Genomic DNA, 18,960 nt, shown 5'->3' on the forward strand with positions numbered 1-18,960 from the left:
GCACCGTTGCATAATCATGTACAAAGTTATGTTGATGGTGCAGCTACTACTTCACTAGTTTTAGTATCTTCTACTTTATTACAGCTTTGTATAGTGCAACTAAGCTTAACCTGTAGTTTCGTAATGTAATTATCTTGGTAATTTATTTCTAAATGATTGTAGACTTGTACTATAACCTAGAATCACAGAATGGTAGGGGTTGGAAGTGACCTCTGGAGATCATCTAGTCCAGCCCCCCTGCCAAAGCAGGTTCCCTACACACCAGGTTTCACAGGAAAGCGTCCAGGCGGGTTTTGAACATCTCCAGAGATGGAGACTTCACAACCTGTCTGGGCAGCCTGTTCCAGTGCTCTGTCACCCTCACAGTAAATAAATTTTTCCTTAAATTTCTGTGGAACGTCTGGTGTTCCAGTTTTTGCCCATTGCCCCTTGTCCTGTCACCAGCCACCACCAAAAAGAGCCCGGCCCCATCCATTTGGCCTCTGCATTTCAGGTATTTATAGACATTGATAAGATCCACTCTCAGTCTTCTCTCCTCAAGGCTGAAGAGTCCCAGCTCCCTCAGCCTCTCCTCATAAGGCAGATGCTCCAGGCCCCTAATTATCTTTGGTGCCCTCCGTTGGACTCTCTCTAGAAGATCCCTGTCCCTCTTGAACTGAGGAGCCCAGAACTGGATGCAGTATTCCAGATGTGGCCTCACCAGGGCAGAGTAAATGGAGGTTTAGCAAACTGATTCTATGTAGTTTGAGGGAAGTGAACATAGTTGCAAAATGATAGTTTTGACACTTTCACAGTTAGCACAGGCAATTAATCTCTGTTTAAAAATGAATATATAAGTGAAATGGCTGAAATTTATGGACTTCACCATTAAGCTCAACATGAGCCGGCAATGTGCGCCTGCAGCCCAGAAGGTCAACCCTATCCTGGGCTGCATCAAGAGGAGCATGGCCAGCAGGTCGAAGGAGGTGATTCTCCCCCTCTACTCTGCTCTCCTAACCTGAAGTACTGTGTCCAGGTCTGGAGTCTCCAACACAAGAAACACATGGACCAGGTAGAACGAGTCCAGAGGAGGGCCACAAGGATGAACCAAGGGCTGGAGCACCTCTGCTGTGAGGACAGGCTGAGAGAGTTGGGGCTGTTCAGCCTGGAGAAGAGAAGGCTCTGGGGAGGTCTTAGAGTGGCCTTCCAGTACCTGAAGGGGGCTACAGGAAGGCTGGGGAGGAACTTTTTACAAAGCAGGTAGTGATAGAACAAGGGGCAATGGCTTTAAACTGGCACAGGGTAGATTAGATTAGATATTAGGAAGAAATTATTTACTGTGAGGATGGTCAGATGCTGGAAAAGGTTTCCCAGAGAAGTTGTGGATGCTCCCTCCCTGGAAGTGTTTAAGGCCAGACTAGATGAGGCTTTGAGCAACCTGATCTAGTGGAAGGTGCCTCAGATCATGACAGGGGACTTGAAAGTAGATGATCTTTAAGGTCCCTTCCAACCCTAATCATTCTATGATTTAGTCTAGATTTTATTTTCCAAAGAAAATTGCATGCAAACATTAACAAGCAAGGAAAGGGGTTTGAAAAATAATGGAGACGATTTCAAAGCTTCAATTGAAAGATAAGGAGCATCTCCTTGTGGACCTTTCTAACTTGTTTCGCAACAGCTGAGAATACATTTGAATACAGAAGACATCCAAACATCCCTGGTAGTACAAGCCTTCAAGGAGTATTGCGTTTACTCTAGCTGGATGTGAAAACAGGAAATCTTCCTGTCACCTTTTTTTGTAGTGGAAGTTATGAATCTTAATCACAGCGATTTCCTTGTCACTAAATACACTTGTCACTGTGTATTTGCCCTTTCCTGTAGCACATCTGCACCTGCAAAGGAGCAGTTGCATACCTATATCATTACAGTTACCTATGGCTGACGAAGCTGGGTTTGTTGCTTTCTCTTTCTGTGTCTAGAGATACTAGGATTCACTTGTAATAGAACTTCAGCAGCTTGAGGATTGTTCCATGGGTCTATTTGATAGTTTCCTTGACTTTGTGGCTTGCTGATCATTTGATTGAATCTTTGCTAAACTTGAGTTAAAGATGGAGCTAGTAAAATGAGCATGTCTTGTCATAAACACTTTAATTATTCTTTTTCTACTTGAATAAAACCATTGGGTAATGAAAGCACACTTTAATGTATTGTTTATAAGTAAGGTTGTTTAGATGCTTGAGTACTGTGCTTTAGGATGATTGTGTTGCCTTGTGTTCTGAGTTGCTGTCTTTGAAAATTGGAAAAAAATGTTTAAACTAGAATAGCCATCTTTAATGGCCTGCTGTTGAGCTTCAGCAACTAAGTAATTTATTTGGTGATTCACTTCTGTCACTGGATCTTTAGAGCATCTCCTAGCACAGAGCTCACTGTGTGCCACAACAGGCTTTAGTCAAAGAAGGTCTTACCGAATATAGCTGCAGTGGTTTAAGATAAGTTTTCTACCTGTCCTACCTACGACCCTTCTGCCGTGGCTGCTGTATTTTAAGACAACACAGGCAGTCAGGTGCAAAATAGATTAATAAAATCCCAGTAATTGTTGCTTTGGAGACAGCGTTGTCGATTGTGAATGTAGAAGGTTCAGTACTGGCAGCTGTGTCTCAAACTGCTGCAGCTGAATCCACCAGTAATAATTTTTGAGAGAGGCTGGGAACATCCATGGCTTGCTTTCTAGTGTGTTTGTGCCACTCTGTGCTAGCTAGTGTACGCCTCTAGAGGCTGTGAATGCCCATGCTGAAAGGTCGTGAGTACTCTGTAACAGGGTACCTAAAGTCACTAAGTTACAATTCTAACTTACTGCATAGTCAGTTCACGTGTACTTGAACCTGTCTCCGTGAGACACATGTACTAATACATATGGTTTAATAATGTAGGTTGCTTTGTCATGCTGAATTAGTTATCATAAATGAAAGGGTTAGTTTGTGTAAACTATTTTAATATATTGTTAATTTGACAGCATATTAAATTATAATATTTATACATGTGCTGTTCTGATGTTATGGACAGAATTCTGAATTTAAAAAAATAATTTTCTTAATATTTTGTATCAAAAATATTTATTTAATGGTTGTTAGTAGTAGTGCTGTTCTCTTAGGCTTAGTACACTAATCATTTTTTTAAGAAAGCTTTTTACAAGTACAAACCCTTTTGAGAAAAGTAAGCAAAAACTCTATGACAGTTTCTGCTGTTGTTGCAAAAAAGAAAAATCTTGTGGTTTTGATGTCAAGGAATTTTGTATTTTAAAGTTTTTCCCTTCGAACTTTTACTACAAAATGCAGAACAAACTACACAGACTATGAGTATCTGCAAGTTAGTGTTACACAGTTGAATGCGTCCTGTCTGCAAAGTTTTGGGGTTTTTTTAAGTCCAACTGTGTTTTAATTTATTAGTTTCTAGCTGGTCTGCTTTTTTCCATTTCTAAAACTTCTTGCCAAATTATTGCTTCATCCCATGTAGACAGAAAAATAATCTTATCTCAGTGGTCTGACTAAAAAGCCAACTATGCCATGTTTTTGTATGCCACTGAAGTGTTCTTTAATAAAGCAATCTATACAAACCCTGACAATGTTTTATATGCACTTATTGAAGAAAACTTCCCTGTCATTTCACTTTTTGTAGTTTACCACTGAAATACATTTTTCCATCTGTAACTGCCTCAATCAGGAATAATTCAGATTTTCAGAGAATTCAAGGTTGGTCTTTCAGATGGAATCTACAAGTAATACTATATAAACTGGAATGAATCTATGATCTCTTCACAGGGTAAAAACAGCAGTGGTGCTGATTGCTTTTTAAGTTAGAAATTCTTTCAGCATTTGTTGTTTGGGTTTAGTTATTGTATGACTGTTGTAACTCATTGACAACTCTGTTCATCCTTGTTTTGAAACAGAGTGCGTGTAGGATTTCAATTCTATTATCTGTAGTATGTGTGTGTGAGGAAACATCAGTGATACAGTTAAATTTATTTTAGCTGAAATACACAAGAGTATGTTATATGTTAAAGCACTGAACTAGAAATTTTCTCACTGAGGGGTCTGTTCATTCCTCCACATAAGTTCCATTAGATTTACAGCAGAAGAACATTACTGAAGTGTCCGTGGAGCAGATGTGGCAGAATCTCAGGATTTTATGACTAGCTTTATTGTTATTGTTTGAGCTGCTCCGTCAGGCAGCAAACATTTTTACATTTGTGCACTTAATAATATTTGCTGTGTTTTCATTCTCTTCTTTTTTTCCTCTGACAGTTGGAATCAACATAGGTAAATACACCTGCTGGTACAATGCTCTCTTGGTGGGATTAGCTGGTATGTTTACAGTGACAGGTGGTCGTCTGTGAAATAAAAGCAATAGCAACTTCAAAGTGTGCCAGTTCTTCAGGGAGTTCCTGTTACTGATGTTTTGGTTTGTTTTTTTTTTCTAGTAGAATAGGAAAAAGTCTTTGAAAGAAAAGGTTTTGGTTATACTTTTCCCAGGCAGAGTTTTACAGAAAGAATTACTTTGTAAAAGTCAGGTATTTTTATTGGTTAGAAATTATTTTAGAGCTCGGTGTGGCAAAAGCTGTCATGTGTTGGATGAGCGGGAAGTTTCTTGTTTTCACCCTTTGCATACTTCTCAGGCTGACTCCAAAATACATTTCAGCTTTAATTCTGTTTGTTGCTAAATTACTATTTTGATTACTGGTGTTGTGTAAAATATAAAAAGCAGTGAGCTCTGCCACTAAAATGTATTTGTAAGTTGGGTTGCATTTTATATTTTTACTTTCTTAGCATTTATCATTTAAAGATCCTAAGGAATAAGAAATTGAGTTTAGCAAGAAGTCCAGTGGCCTTGGTTTATTTGAATATTCTTACGTACAGATGACAAGAAGCTGAGTTGTTACTTTTCTAAGACAAGTGTTCAGAGATTGTTACAGAACCTAACCCTCCCAACAGGAGAGAGGAAAAAGTGTCCACTTAAGTCTGATCTTCCAACTGCATTTGCAGACTGTATTTAGTCTTTGTAGGATGACAGGGTGACTGAACAGGAAAAATGCACTGTGACACTCTGACTTTAACACTTTAATTTTTTGTTTTGATTATTACAAGATCAAAATGTTTAAGACACTTCTCAGTTGAAGATTTAGTAACTTTAGTTCACAAATGTATGTGGTCTCAGGTACAGATGAGCTTTTTGTCAAACACTAACAGATTTTTCTAATTTTTTTCATACTGATTGATTTCTTGTAAAAGAAATGAAATTACATCTTTACATACAGATATTTACATGTTACAGTAATATTTCATAATATTATCTTAAGCAACCATAATGTTATATTAGCTTTTAATTGCATAACTGAAATGGCATGGAGTTTTAGGATTGTTTGAAAGTCTGAAGAGTGTTTGCCTTCATGTGAATTTCCACAGGCTATGTTACCACATTCCTTTTACTCATAGCCTTCACTTAAACTGCTGGATAGGTTCTCTCTTGTTGCTCAGGACCTTAACAAATTAGATTCTCTTCTGCTTTGTGGGATAAACAAGAGTTTTAGGCAAGTTGTTTTCACTTGTCACCCAAATTCTCCTGCACCCCTTCCTGCCCCTCACTTCTGCCCCATGCAACAGTAATTTCATCTGAGGCTTAAAGTAGATTTTAGGATAACTTTTGCTAAGGGCTGGTATCACATACTGCTGAAGCCATTTCACAAAAAATTCACAGAATCGCCTCCAAAACAAATAGATATATTGTTTATACTTGCTACAAACTAGAGCAATTTTTAAAGTCCTCTGGTCTGTCTAAAGCCTTCTTCCATGTATATGCATGCTCCTTTTCCTACCTCCCACTTCTGAAATCAGAAAAATATTGGTCGGTTTTTTCCCTGTTCTCCTGCTGTTAATGGTGCTTTATACTTTCCTCAGATGGATAGTTTGTTGTTTTATAAGTGTGTTCTCCATATTAATTTGCTTGCTTGTTATTCTCAGCACACCTGTGTCATTATAACAGCTTTCTTGATGCATTCTGACTATACCTGTCCAGGTTCAACTGTTGGTTAAATTTCTTTCTGAAGTTTACTTCGTGCATGATGTAGACTGCCTTGTATTATTATTTTGGCAGGAGGATGCAAGTTCTGGATGTTAAGACTTCTTAAAGGTGGCATAATTCCTCAAGCAGTTAGGCAATTTTCTTGATGTTTGACAAGCCTTCTATCTGCTTTTTTGGGAGGGAGGAGTAGAGGAGGGACTTACTGGGTTTTTTTGTGTTTGTAAATACAAAAAATAATAGATAATACTGTATTGTCCTGAATTAACTAATAGCAAGTTAGTGATTTAAATGCTGGATACAGAAGTTGCATTTCTGAGGGTTGAGGGAAGATACTGAAACTAAGAAGCAGCAGTATCACAGTAGATTCCAATATCTGAGTACTACAGTTTTAGGATTATACTTAGCTAGGTCATGAATGCTTATTATTCTTAAGTAGATGCTTGATGGTGTATGTGGTTATTTATTAAATACAATGTGACAGGCTATTTGAAAGTAAAAAAGGTTGTTCTGCTAGCTGAATACTAGTCCTGGATACTCACTGTTAGGAGAAAAATTCCAAGGCAAATTATCGTAGATCAGCTGTGAGGATGAAGGTTGCATTGGCAGGCTAATACATAGAGAAGTGTAAAGGAACTGAAACTTCCCATAAATTAATATTTTTATCTGCAGCACTTTTCCTGAGCACTGAGGAGCAACATAGAACTGACAGTTACCTACTTTTGTTGTGTAATCAGTTCTTTATCTAGGTAAGATTATTTTTTTTTTCCCTGATGGATTTATAGTAGTAGATGAAGTAAAGCATTGTAGATTAAAAGGATGAATGTAAAAAGTATTATGAACAGGTCTAATTCATAGGCAGTCAAGTGTGTTTTGCTAATTTGGTTGTTACTGAAGACTAATTTGTATGTTATAAAGTAGAAAATAAATTACATTGAGGTAGCTGCAGTGTTAATGAAATGTAACTATTTAAATTCAGTCTTTACCCATTCTTATGAATCTGCCATTCTTATGAAAAGTCCTGTGATCTCACTTCTCAGCAAGAGTTCTGACAATTTTTATTACTGCTTAGTGAAAGTGCTAGTCCCACAAAATGGGGTGATCTGCCACTTGGGCTTAAGGATGTTAACAGCCTTTAACTGCAGTGCTACTTCTCCCTGCCCACTGTATCTCTTTGCTGGAGGTTACTGGGCCTGTACCAGGACTGGCAGACTAGAGTGTGTGCATTCACCCAAACAGCTTCCTGCCAGATCCAGCAGTTTAACTTCTCTGACCTCCATCTGCACTTTGCACTGAGAAGAGCAGATGCGTGCAACCCACTCCACTGGCACTGCTGTGGTGTTCATAACTTCTGATCAAAGAGCAGTAACAAACAGCTCCAGGGCAGTTTGACTGCAGCTGTTTGCTGGGGGAGTATGCATCAAAGCCCTCAGGTATGTATATAATGCCATCACAGTTCCTGTGGATTGAGCTCCTAGGCTCATAGTTACAGCAGTGATAGTGAAATCCACAAAAAGCAGCTATAGTAAACAAAGAACAATTAGCTAATAAGTTAGCTAACAATTAGGTAAATGCTGAAGATAAATTATGTTTTAAGCTTTGTCCATCACTGAAGTATGGTTTCAGCTGGATAAAGATTTTGCTGCCCTGAAACGGGTGGTGGTACTACCACATCGTCCAGTATGCGTTCTCTTTTCAGTTATGCAGTTGGTTCTGGTGATTACACACCTCAACAAAATGGATCAGCTTTCTCTTTTCAGAGCGTGAGTAAGCAAGCTGTTCTGTTTTACTATACAGCCACCCAGTTGCTAATACCAACACAAAGCAGACTACAGGAGTATGCAGTAGGGCACTGAGGAGCATGGGAAATTATGCAGCTGGTGACAGCACTTACTTAGATTGGCAAAGCTAGATGCCCATCCTACTGTTTCTCTTCAATAAAATTCAACAAAAGACAAGAAATCAAGATTTGAATCCAGGACCTCCACTACATTGGGGAGCATTCTCATCAATAGGCTATCCTTGTGTTCCCCGTATTCTCTCTTCTATCCTGTAAATATTTATTTACTGTAGGTTTTCCATCTTCAGGATGGGAAAGCACAAGGTCTCTATACAACCTTTTCCTGATGACCTTCTCTTTGTTAAAATGTGAATTTGAATTTCTTCTGACTGAGGCAGCTTTACAACTTAGATCTGATACTTCAGAGCAACTGCTGTTACTACAGTGCTTTATGGAAATGTGAGCACTGTGAATTCAGACTCCTTGACTGGCTATTTAATTGAAAGTTGCCGTGAGATGTGCTTTTGTGTTAACGCCACTGTGTTTTGGACAGACTACTATATTGGGCTTTCAGGGTTTTCTGTCACAGGGATGTCTGGTTACTGAATCACAAAAGAGGTTTAGGCAAGAGACAAGTGCCAGTATGCTAAGATAGCCAGTGGAGCTAAGATAACATCTCCAATCACATTCACAAATAGAGCTATAACCCTGTAACTTAATTTGAAAAATCAAGTCTCTTTCATAGTTGAGAATAGAAGTTTGATCTTGCATAAAGTTGTACTTGTATAATAATGTAGTGCCTCACTGTGACAAATGTAACTGCTAATGTCAGACAAATATTCCAACTGTCATTTCTAATTGTCATTTTTGTACCTTTGGTCAGTCTTAGCTATTCATAATATGCCAATCAGTGCCCTACTTAACCATTATGTTCTGCTTTGTAGCTTTGATTTTTTCCAGGCTTAGCATTTGGGAAGAACTTCAAATGCATACTAGGAGTTGGTGCAATTTGGTCATATAATAGACCATCTCATACAAGTGCCTCTAAAGCATTTCTCACAGTGAATATCAATCACTGAACAATACAGAACTACTGAAGCCTTTAGTCTAAGTATGCAAATATTAGAGTGCTCCATCCTTAGAAAGGGAAAAGTTGCCCTTTCTTGGGAAGATCCAAAAGGGATGTAGGCACCAGAGCCCAATGTTTTAAGCTTTACGGGGGCCTCAGTACTTTGTCTCAGGTGCTGCTTTCTTACTTTGAGGTATCCCTCATCTCCTGTACATGTTTCTGTTAGTGGGGATGCATAAAACCAGTAACTCCTAATGCTAGGAAGCTAATAGGCCTCCAAGCGCTGGTCATTCTCTTACTTTTCTGACCCCAGGGCCTGATCTGATGAGCATGATGGCACACGGAATGCTGCTCAGCAGATGGCTAGCGTGAGTTTGTGTGTCTGTGGTTTGTTGCACTTGCTTGTTCTAATGACTGTGCTATTATATGTGAAACATTAAAATCTAGGTTCAAATAGTAACCTACCTGATTATCCTAGAACACTGAGGCCAAATAATCTTTTCCTCCTTATGCTCCTGTAAGTAGCATTTCATTTATACAAGGTGAAATAGTTTCAGTAAGAAACATGAGATCATGAGGAAGACATCCCATGATGATCTATTTCACTAGAAAGGTGGAAGTAAGATTCTATGAGGATACACATCCTGATATACGTCTGTTCCTCTGACAGTACTGGTTAGGTAGTACAGTACCTAACATACAGTATGAAGCATCTGTTAAGTGTTTCTTGAATACCAGCAGAGCTCAGAAAATGGGCTAAGTTCCTGAGCAGTTCAGTAACAAGAAGGCATTGAAGGCAACTTTCTTGTGAGTAAAGAATAAATGTAGATTTCTGACATCAAGAATCTTCTATCAGTGAGGTTCCTTAAATTCCCGTCTTTTAAATTTCCATAATAGTAAGTGTCAGTTCCCAAGGATGTTAAAAGGCACATGACTTAATAGTGAGTGATTAACAACTGACCTATCTCATGCTGAAGCACCACAGATTACAAGCTAGGTGTTCTCTCGTACCTGTGAAATGCAATTAAGTAGGTTTTATTCTCAAACCAAATACATGAGATTGTCATACTAGGCCCAACCCAATCTGAGATTACCACACTATACCCCTCTATATAGTCACAGTTTCAGGCCTGCCATCCCTTGTGTGTGGAGGACAATACAAATCTCTTCTTTCTACACTATTGACAAATTTCAATGTTTTTAATGAAGTTCTGGCAATGTTAGCAGCTGACACATAGGAGAAAATTTAACAAATATCATTGTAATCTGAGTAATTAATTAGTGAACAGTAAATCTTTCTTACATCCAAGAACATGTACTTTGGCCTTACCTAAAGTGGTCATCAGGACCTGTGTTCAGATGTAATGCTTCAGAGTAAGCTACCTAATAAAGCAGTGTTACTACTTGAAGAGAAAAGTGGAGGTACTGTGTGCTGTTCAGGTGGGAGATTGTAACTGTTACGTATGTTAATCATATGGCCAAGCATAAGAGATGTATATGTTTCATGATACTTTGAGAGCTACTTTCATTAATTAATTCTTACTGCAGGGAATATGTGGGCATGGTTTCGTTTTGTCTGCAATCTGAATCTATATATTTTCTTGAATCTTGACTGCCTTAAACCTTATTTGGGGTTTCTCCCAAACTGGAAGAAGTACTGTCTTACGTCCTAATCAGTTCTAGAAGACACTAACATTAAAAAAAAAAAAAAAAAAAGTTTGAATTGTTTCTGTGCCAGAGAAAGGAGTTAGGGGCAGCTGGCAGACCCATGGAGAAATTACAGAATAAATTATCATTATTATAATATATTTATTGTGGCAAAAATTAGGTGTGAATGGACATAAAGGATATTTGCAGGTCTTTCCTGTAGACCTTACTGTCTGCTTCCAATGCAAAAGCTTTTTAACGAAGGCCAACAACATCCTAAGCTGCATGGCTAGCAGGGCAAGGGAGGGAATTCTGCCCCTCTACTCTCATGAGACCCTACCTGCAGTACTGCAGCCTGTTCTGGGGGCCCCAACATAAGAAGGGTGTAGATGTACTGGAGTGATTCCAGAGGAGGCCATGAGGATGATCCGAGGGCGGGAGCACCTCTCCTGTGAGGACAGGCTGAGAGAGTTGGGGCTGTTCAGCCTGGAGAAGGCTCTGGGGAGATCTTATAGCGCCCTTCCAGTACCTGAAGGAGCCTACAAGAGCTGGGGAGGGACTTTTGACAAGGGCATATAGTGACAGGATGAGGGGTAATGGCTTTAAACTGGATGAGAAAAGATTAGATTAGATATTAGGAAGAAATTTTTGACTGTGAGGGTGGTCAGACACTGGAACAGGTTGCCCAGAGAAGCTGTGGATGCCCCCTCCGTGAATGTGTTCAAGGCCAGGCTGGATGAGGCTTTGAGCAACCTGGTCTAGTGGAAGGGGTCCCTGCTCACGGCAAGGCGGTTGGAAGTAGATGATCTTTAAGGTCCCTTCCAACCCAAACCATTCTATGATTCTATTTGCAACATCTAGGAAACAATATTTTCAGTGGATATCAACAGTATTCTTTAATTTAGCTGCTTTCAATAAAGCAAGATAAAAATTCTGAATACATTTGATTTTAAATACAATGGGAGTTAGTTGGATGTACCTTTCATTTTCAAAATTGATGCAGTTGTGGTTTTTTAGTGCTTAACAGCGAATAGGAGCGGTTCTTGACTCGCTCCTGGTGCCAGTTGGAGCTGAGCCTCCAGTGCTACCGTAGAAGAAGCAGAGCTGCAGATTTTGTTTGCTGCCCAGTGTCGTCCTTCTCCCTAGGAAACAATCCCAACCTCAGTTCCAAGTTTTTTATTGGTAATTTCTTCAATCAAGCAGCCTAAGCAATATAGATTGAATATAATCACCTAAACTATCATTAAAAGATTCATCTCAATCAGCAGAGCCCGCTAGCTGATTGTCACCTGAAACTTTGCAATTAACACAATGACTAGTATTTTTGACAAAATAGCTGAGCGTGGCTTGATTAATAGTGCTGTCTCAGGAATGGCCTTTTCCAGTATTTATTACCATTAAAGCTGTCAGTCCTGCATAACGTGTTATTTTGAAGAGACTTTACAACAGATAGGGCTAAATGGTTACATGTAAGACAGACTTTAACTGCCTTCTGGAGATTTAAGTAACGAAGTTCAAGTGCTTGAATTTCTTTCATGTGCTTCATGTATTGCTGTAACAATAAATTAAAAATAAAGTTAATCCATCTTTGTGCAATGAATCAGAGACTTTAAACTGAATTTGAAACTGATGTATATACCAGCTAACACCCAAACCTAGCCTGTGTAGAGCAGTGAGGGGAGAAAAAAAGTTGTTTGAATTGCAGTTGATTGTTGTTATCAGAGGCTGAGTTCAGTACTGCAGTACCTAATTTATTGATGCAAACTAGCTTCACATAGTGAGCTGAGATTTCTTAAAGGAAGTTTTAGGTTAATAACCACTTTTGTGTTTTGTTTTTTTTTTTTCTTTCCCTCCTTTTGTGGGCACTGCAGTTTCAGGGGTATATTTCCCACTGCCTGAATTCCACCTTATGTTTTGTCCCATAACTACTTTCCTCCTTCTGTTTTAACCCATAAATACATAATTCCTATTCTAGTTTATCAAAGCAAGTTTTGATTAGCAAAATATAAATAGCTGAAGCTTCTTTAGTTACTCTAGTATCTGTGTACCTGAACAGTTTTATGGCAAGAGTGTAGAATTTCTTTTATGCTTATGGTTCATTCTGCATTGCGATGTACAAACAAGCAAAGTTAGGCTGTAGAGTGATACTTTGAACAGTTACACCTTGCTTTGATCACCTGATCTTTGTCACTATTGGTCTCTGTGAGAATCCAAAAACATCTAGTAGCTAATGGCAGGACTACATGTTTAATACATTTCCACTGAATAAGGAAAAAAAAATTCTTGATTATGTACTTTTTAAAATTTTTAATTCCTTTGCAGTGGTTACATGTCTCAAACATGTACAAACATACAAAAGTTTCTAAAGTAGCTTTCTGAAACCTGTCCTTACTGTGAACTTCTTGTATTTTGTTGCTGCTATTCTTAGCATCTGATACTGGATTAACCTACTTAGAGTCATCCTGAGTAATTTATGGAAAAAAAAAAAAGGTCTTTTTTAATTAGATAATTCAATTTTATTAAAACACACTACTTTGAGAAGTTGTGCTACTGTAATAGTAAATATTTCTGTTCTGGTCCACTTGTAGTTCACGTTTTTAAAAAAAACATTTGCTGAAAGGCTACTTTTTTTTTATAGAGGCAGTTATTTTGTATTTGTAAAGCCTTCTCCTGTAAGACTATTTTAGACTGATTAAAAATAATCACATCCTGTTTTTCTAGTGAAAATGAACTGAAATGTAACATGAGACATTGCTTATGTTTCTAGGTGATGTATAGTATTACAATTCTAGGTAGTAACAGATTTGTAGAGGAGCTGAGAAGTGACAAATACAGTGCAAATAGCATAAGCTTTCAGAAGAGCAAAGGCTAAACTATATTCTATGTATATGATATGGTAAAGAAAATAATGGTAAGTGCATTATTTTTCTGATTTCTTCTTTGTACAAATGGATTTTAGGCTTGTTTGTAACATTCTGCCGTTGAGTGCATTTTTTACTTTTATACTGTTCATCTACAAAGCTCAGTATTTGCTTACATGTTATTTCTCAGTTACAATCAAATAAATTTACACTGATACTTTCAAGACCACTTCATGTGGAAATACCATCCTTAAGAAGTACAACCCACCATCTTTGTCTTCAGATTGGAACTTTCCCTAAATGTTTTTTTCACGTCCATAGTCTGCAGTACTGCTATAGTAATGAGTTTAAATTTTATATTGTAAAATTGCTTTTCAAATGTAGTTTAAATTTAAATTTAAGCTCCTGTTTCTGTTTTGTAACTTGAGTGTTTTTCAAAAGATATTTCAAAACTTTCATTTGTATATTTCAGATCATCCTGAAGTTCTAGAACACATTAAATTATTAAATAAGTGCTTGAATGTTAATCTAACTTGTTTCTTTTTGATTAAAACCTTAGTTTTTTGCTGGTATATAATTATTTATACCCCAAGAAATGTAGTCTGATTTATTTTTATGAGAGATTATACTTTGTTTTTCTCTAGTTGTTCTTAATGGACATTGCCTTAGGTTTGAAATAATATTTGTTTAGGTCAATATTAGGCTCTAACAGAGTCAACTAGCTGGAGTGAAAGAGCCTTGCAAATGCTACCTAATTGGGTTGGGGGTACCAAAGCTGGTTATCCCTGTGTGCTGCTATGTTGTGTTGTCTGGATAAAGCTTAAAATGTTACCGTTTTCCCTATTTCAAGTGTTTTTTTTTCCTTTTCCATACTACATACTGGCTTCTAATAAATCATGAGGGGTTTTTTTGCATGTCAGATCATTACTGTCACTGTTGTTATGATGAAGTATTTCCTAGGCCAGATTGAGAGACAGAAGTTATGTTTGAAGGAAATAGCCACAAGGAAGTGTATCTGGAGAAAGATGAGTGGACATTAATATACTTAAAATTATTAAAGGAGCATAATGAATCCACCTGGTTTCTGCAAAAGGGTAGACTAGATGATCACTGTAATCCTTTCTAGATTTAAAAATATGTGAATAGATCCCTCTGAGGAGTATGATTCTGTCAAAAGTGCACTATATAGAAATATATTTTTCATTTATAGGAAAAAATAAATTTCTACCCCATCTGTCTTCCTGAATCCTGTGATCAAAATATGAGGGCAACTCCTATTCAAGTTGCTCTCTAGTGCAGGATGTAGCTCTGTATAAACTACAAACTAGTGGAAAACAGATGAGTTCTTATGCAAAGATGTGATGCTCAAGCTGCTGTAAGGCCCATTTTGAGTACTTGTATTTTGGAGCTGGCTGGAATCAGCCTGGAGCACAGACCTGTCATGCATAGGCCAGTTTTTAATCCAGTAAAATGTGCACTTGGATTTACTAATAATCTGATATTAAATCCTATTTAATGTGAGCTCAGAGCATTTGGATTGCAGTTAATTTGCTCAGTTGATCTAAAGTACAGATGAGGATAATACAGGTTGGTGTGAAAAACCACATAGACATATTGTATCTGAGGGAAGGACTTATGTTTCAGCTCCATCTGAAGCCAGACCAGTCAAATGGGCCTTTTCCTGCCAAAACAGAGGAACTTTTGCTTCACTTTTCCCTTCCATGCTCCTAACTACACAGTTTTCATCCCATCTTTAAGCTGGGCTCTGCTGCTCATGAGTGCCTTCTGAGAGGTCTCTCTTTACTCTGCTAGCTCTCTGTTAAGGTCTCACCTGAAATCTTAGTATCTAAAGAAGCCTGTTGTTAGGATCTTTCCACAAGTGTGATCGTACCACATGACTAATAGCTAGAAGACAATCACGTCATTTGAAATTGGTTTTATACTAAAAATCATAAACCATACAAACTGTGCAGGGACCTACACTTTGTATAGGAATGTCAATTCAATAAGGTAAATAACTAAAGCACTGATTGTGTTTAGACAATACTGTGTACACTCTGAATTCTACTCAGCTGTATGCTTGTTGCATTTTTAATAAGCTTGTATCTGGAAAATAGTTTAATCATTGGGTTCTCTCCCTAGATTTGATTTATTTTGTTGTTACACTAAAATAAAGTATAGCACATTTCCACAATTTTCTAAATGAATTTTGAATGTACGTTTTGAATATTCAAGTAAAAAAGGGACATAATAATAAACAACCTTTCAGGCATTAGAGGAATAAAAAGACAGACATGCAGCATACTAAGTTACACTAGATGCTGAACTCTTTGTCTGTCATCAGCAAATGTCAATACACGTGTAGCTGACAGCAAGATAAATTGCACAGTGCAGAAAGGTACAAGAAAAATGTTGGAAAGTTTTAAATCTTCTACAGATTTTGTTCTGAGAGAAAGAGGGCCTACAGTTGCTGTGAAGTCCGTGAAAGACTTTGCAATACCTTTTGATTCCATCTGGAACATTCTTAGCCATTAATGATGAACATTCATGCAGATACTAAGGAAAGGATGGCATCTTCCACTTCTTTGAAAGAACAAAACAAAACAACACTCCTATTTATGTTTTCCATTCCAGAAAAAGAAGTGAGAACAAGCACCATATTACACAGGAAGGTGAATGCCAAAATAGTTGTGTGTGTATAATTATAAAGCTCTATAGTCACAGCTGTGCCATAGTCACGTCTCAAAATTTGAGTGCATATTTTTGGTCTAAATTTATTTCTTGCTCAGTGAATTACTAATATAAGACCGTTGCTTCAGCCCTCAGTCTATTTACTGAATTTGTATTGCCATCAAGTGGTAGTTGTGCTGGAATAGATTAAGAAAAATGCACATCTAGCTGTAACAAATAGCTGGTTATAGCAGTACTTTAAATAAGGGTATAAACACATAAAACTGGGCATAAAAATCTGTTGATTCTAACTGGAATGTCAATAACTGTTGCTTTCAAAGTGAAAGATATACTCTGCCTAAACTTTACCAGGACATAACTAAAGGGCTACCATAAGGCCGAAACTGGGCATGGCATTAGCATTTTCTAGGTTTAAAATTTTGACTTCACAACTTGTGTGACCTTGATTTGATCCTCTAAGAACTGTTTACATAGCATCTCAGCTCAGTTCAGCAAGCTTTAGGAGGTTAGCTTTGTGGTATCTAAAATCAGAAAGTGTTTTCTGCAGAAGGTTGAAGATAGGTTTCTGTTATGAGAATCATCAGTTTGTAATGTTAATGCCTAAAAAAGCTCTCTAAAAATTGTAAGAGTATGTAGAAATCAGTTTGGCTGGAACACTGCTTTTTACTACAGAACTGCCATGACCACCTCATTCAGAAGGCATCTAGTCAAAGGAGCTTATGTGAGCCTGTCAGTCCTAACAGCCTCTTCTGGCCACGGGCAATACATCCCATTTCTCTTAGCTGTGTATGGATGCAGGTTAAACAGCTCTACATCAGAACCCTAAGGCCTTTAAAAAGGGCTGTATTTTTTAAAAAAGCTATTTACATGGGCTTTCATGAGGAACATAAATGACAGAAAAAGTTTGGGATAAAAAGCTCACTCTTTTAACTTAGGCTTTGTTATTGTCTTTAGCCTTCACCCTTGATTGTATGCAACAGAAGCCATTAAAATATGTAAGCTAGGTAAGAATCTGAAATAAGTGTGTGCCATCACTTGCACTGTAATACATGAATCAATGTGAAATAATACACACATTTGTAAACTATTAGGACAAAAGCTGAAAATCAGGACTTTTATCTTGAGCAAACACAAGAGATCCTTTCAAGAAGTAGTTACTGTTTTGCACCCTTGGTTGCAGATTCTTTTTGAAAGGTTGAGAAGGAGATCTATTCCAAAATCAGTTTTCTTGCCAGACTTTTTTTATCAATTTTTTTTAAAACCAGTTATCAGCCGTAGCTTGTTAAACAAGTTAAATGATGTCCTATCCAAGAGGAAGAGGGGAAAAAAAAAAAAAAAAAAAGAGTTCAAAAGCAGTGTTTGCAAAAGCAGTTTAGTCTCTTCACTGGAGGCCAAACATGTCACATTCCTCCAGGTGCCAGTTCACTGCGATGAGCTCAGGGTCTCCTTGCCCTTTGTTATTTCAATTTCTGCCTTTTCTCACCTTGTGATATTATACGACCAGGATATATCATAAGCAAATTTTGGCTCACATACATATATCACCCCTTCAAAATAGATGCCTACAGGAACACACTCTACAAACTTTGGAATTTTGTAGCTTTAATGGGTGGTATTTAGAGGAGAGGCATGAGATTAGAATTAAATAATTTATAATCTTGTTATTTAATGTGTAGCATAATAGCCTTAGCAATGTAAAAAAGCAGTTAAGTTCCCCTTCATATTAGCATACCCTACTTTCATGAGGTTTAAGGAAGAGGTAATAGTCCCAAATTTGAGTGTTAGGCAGCAATCTAATTTCTAAATTTAAAGTTTTGTTTATGAAATAAACATTTCTCCATTAAACACCTATTCCACAAAACTTTCGTATTGCACTCCTTTAAATAGCCATACATGGCCCTGTGGTTCCTGCCTTATTTCCTATTTAAACTTCTTAAATTTACTTTTACACATTTCAGAATTCCTCTCAAACACTTTACATTTTCTCTGATCGATGACATCTCTTGTCTGAATTTATTTGAGCTAAATATCTGTTTCCTGGAACAACTGTTTGCCCAAAACAGTGATATCATCAGTGACACAACCATTCTGAAACAGCTTTAGAGAGACTTAGATGCTTCACATTCTTAACCTATTTTATTGCAACTTCATGCACAATCAGAGACTTCATAAAATCTCTAATTTACAATCTCACTGGTAAATAGTGAAGTACAGCTGTTCAAGCTACTTACCTGCAGCCAGCTTTGGTTACTTCAACTGGCTAGCCTATGCTAGCCTATTGCATTATGTTTGAGATGATAAATGCAAGTTTCTGCATGCTAACACTTGTACTTAGGCTGAAAGTGGCAGAAATGAGGTAACAAAGAAAGTCACTTTTTAAAAATAAAACAGAACTTTTATTCAAGATGAAACTTCTATTATTGTAATAGTAAGATTTTTAATGTAGGTTATTTCTTATGCTTTTAAATTATTCAAACTTTGGGAGAAAATACTTGTTAAATAGATGAACCAACAATCAGGACAAACTATTTTCTTTTAAACACTTTTCCTTAGTTTAAGCAGGACATACTACTAATTTCAATTCAGATTTTGCATCTCCAGAGTGTAAATGCTTTTTCTACATTGCTGCTCCACTGTCCAGGTTAACTTTCCATATTGCTTATGAACCTTTTTTTTTAAAAAAAAAGATACCCTATGTTCTACAAATGTTACAACAGAAAAAGGCAAGCGCTTGCAGTAGCTAATAAAAGCAGTTAATCCTTTAAAACTTGTGTGGTTTATATGTAAACAGATACTACTTGTCTGGCTGTTAAAATAAAAAAAGACATAACAGCTCAACTATTATCTTTGAAGTGTCAAAG

This window comes from Antrostomus carolinensis, unplaced genomic scaffold, assembly GCF_000700745.2.
Source record: "Antrostomus carolinensis isolate BGI_N321 unplaced genomic scaffold, ASM70074v2 scaffold14271, whole genome shotgun sequence".
NCBI classification, from domain to species: domain Eukaryota; kingdom Metazoa; phylum Chordata; class Aves; order Caprimulgiformes; family Caprimulgidae; genus Antrostomus; species Antrostomus carolinensis.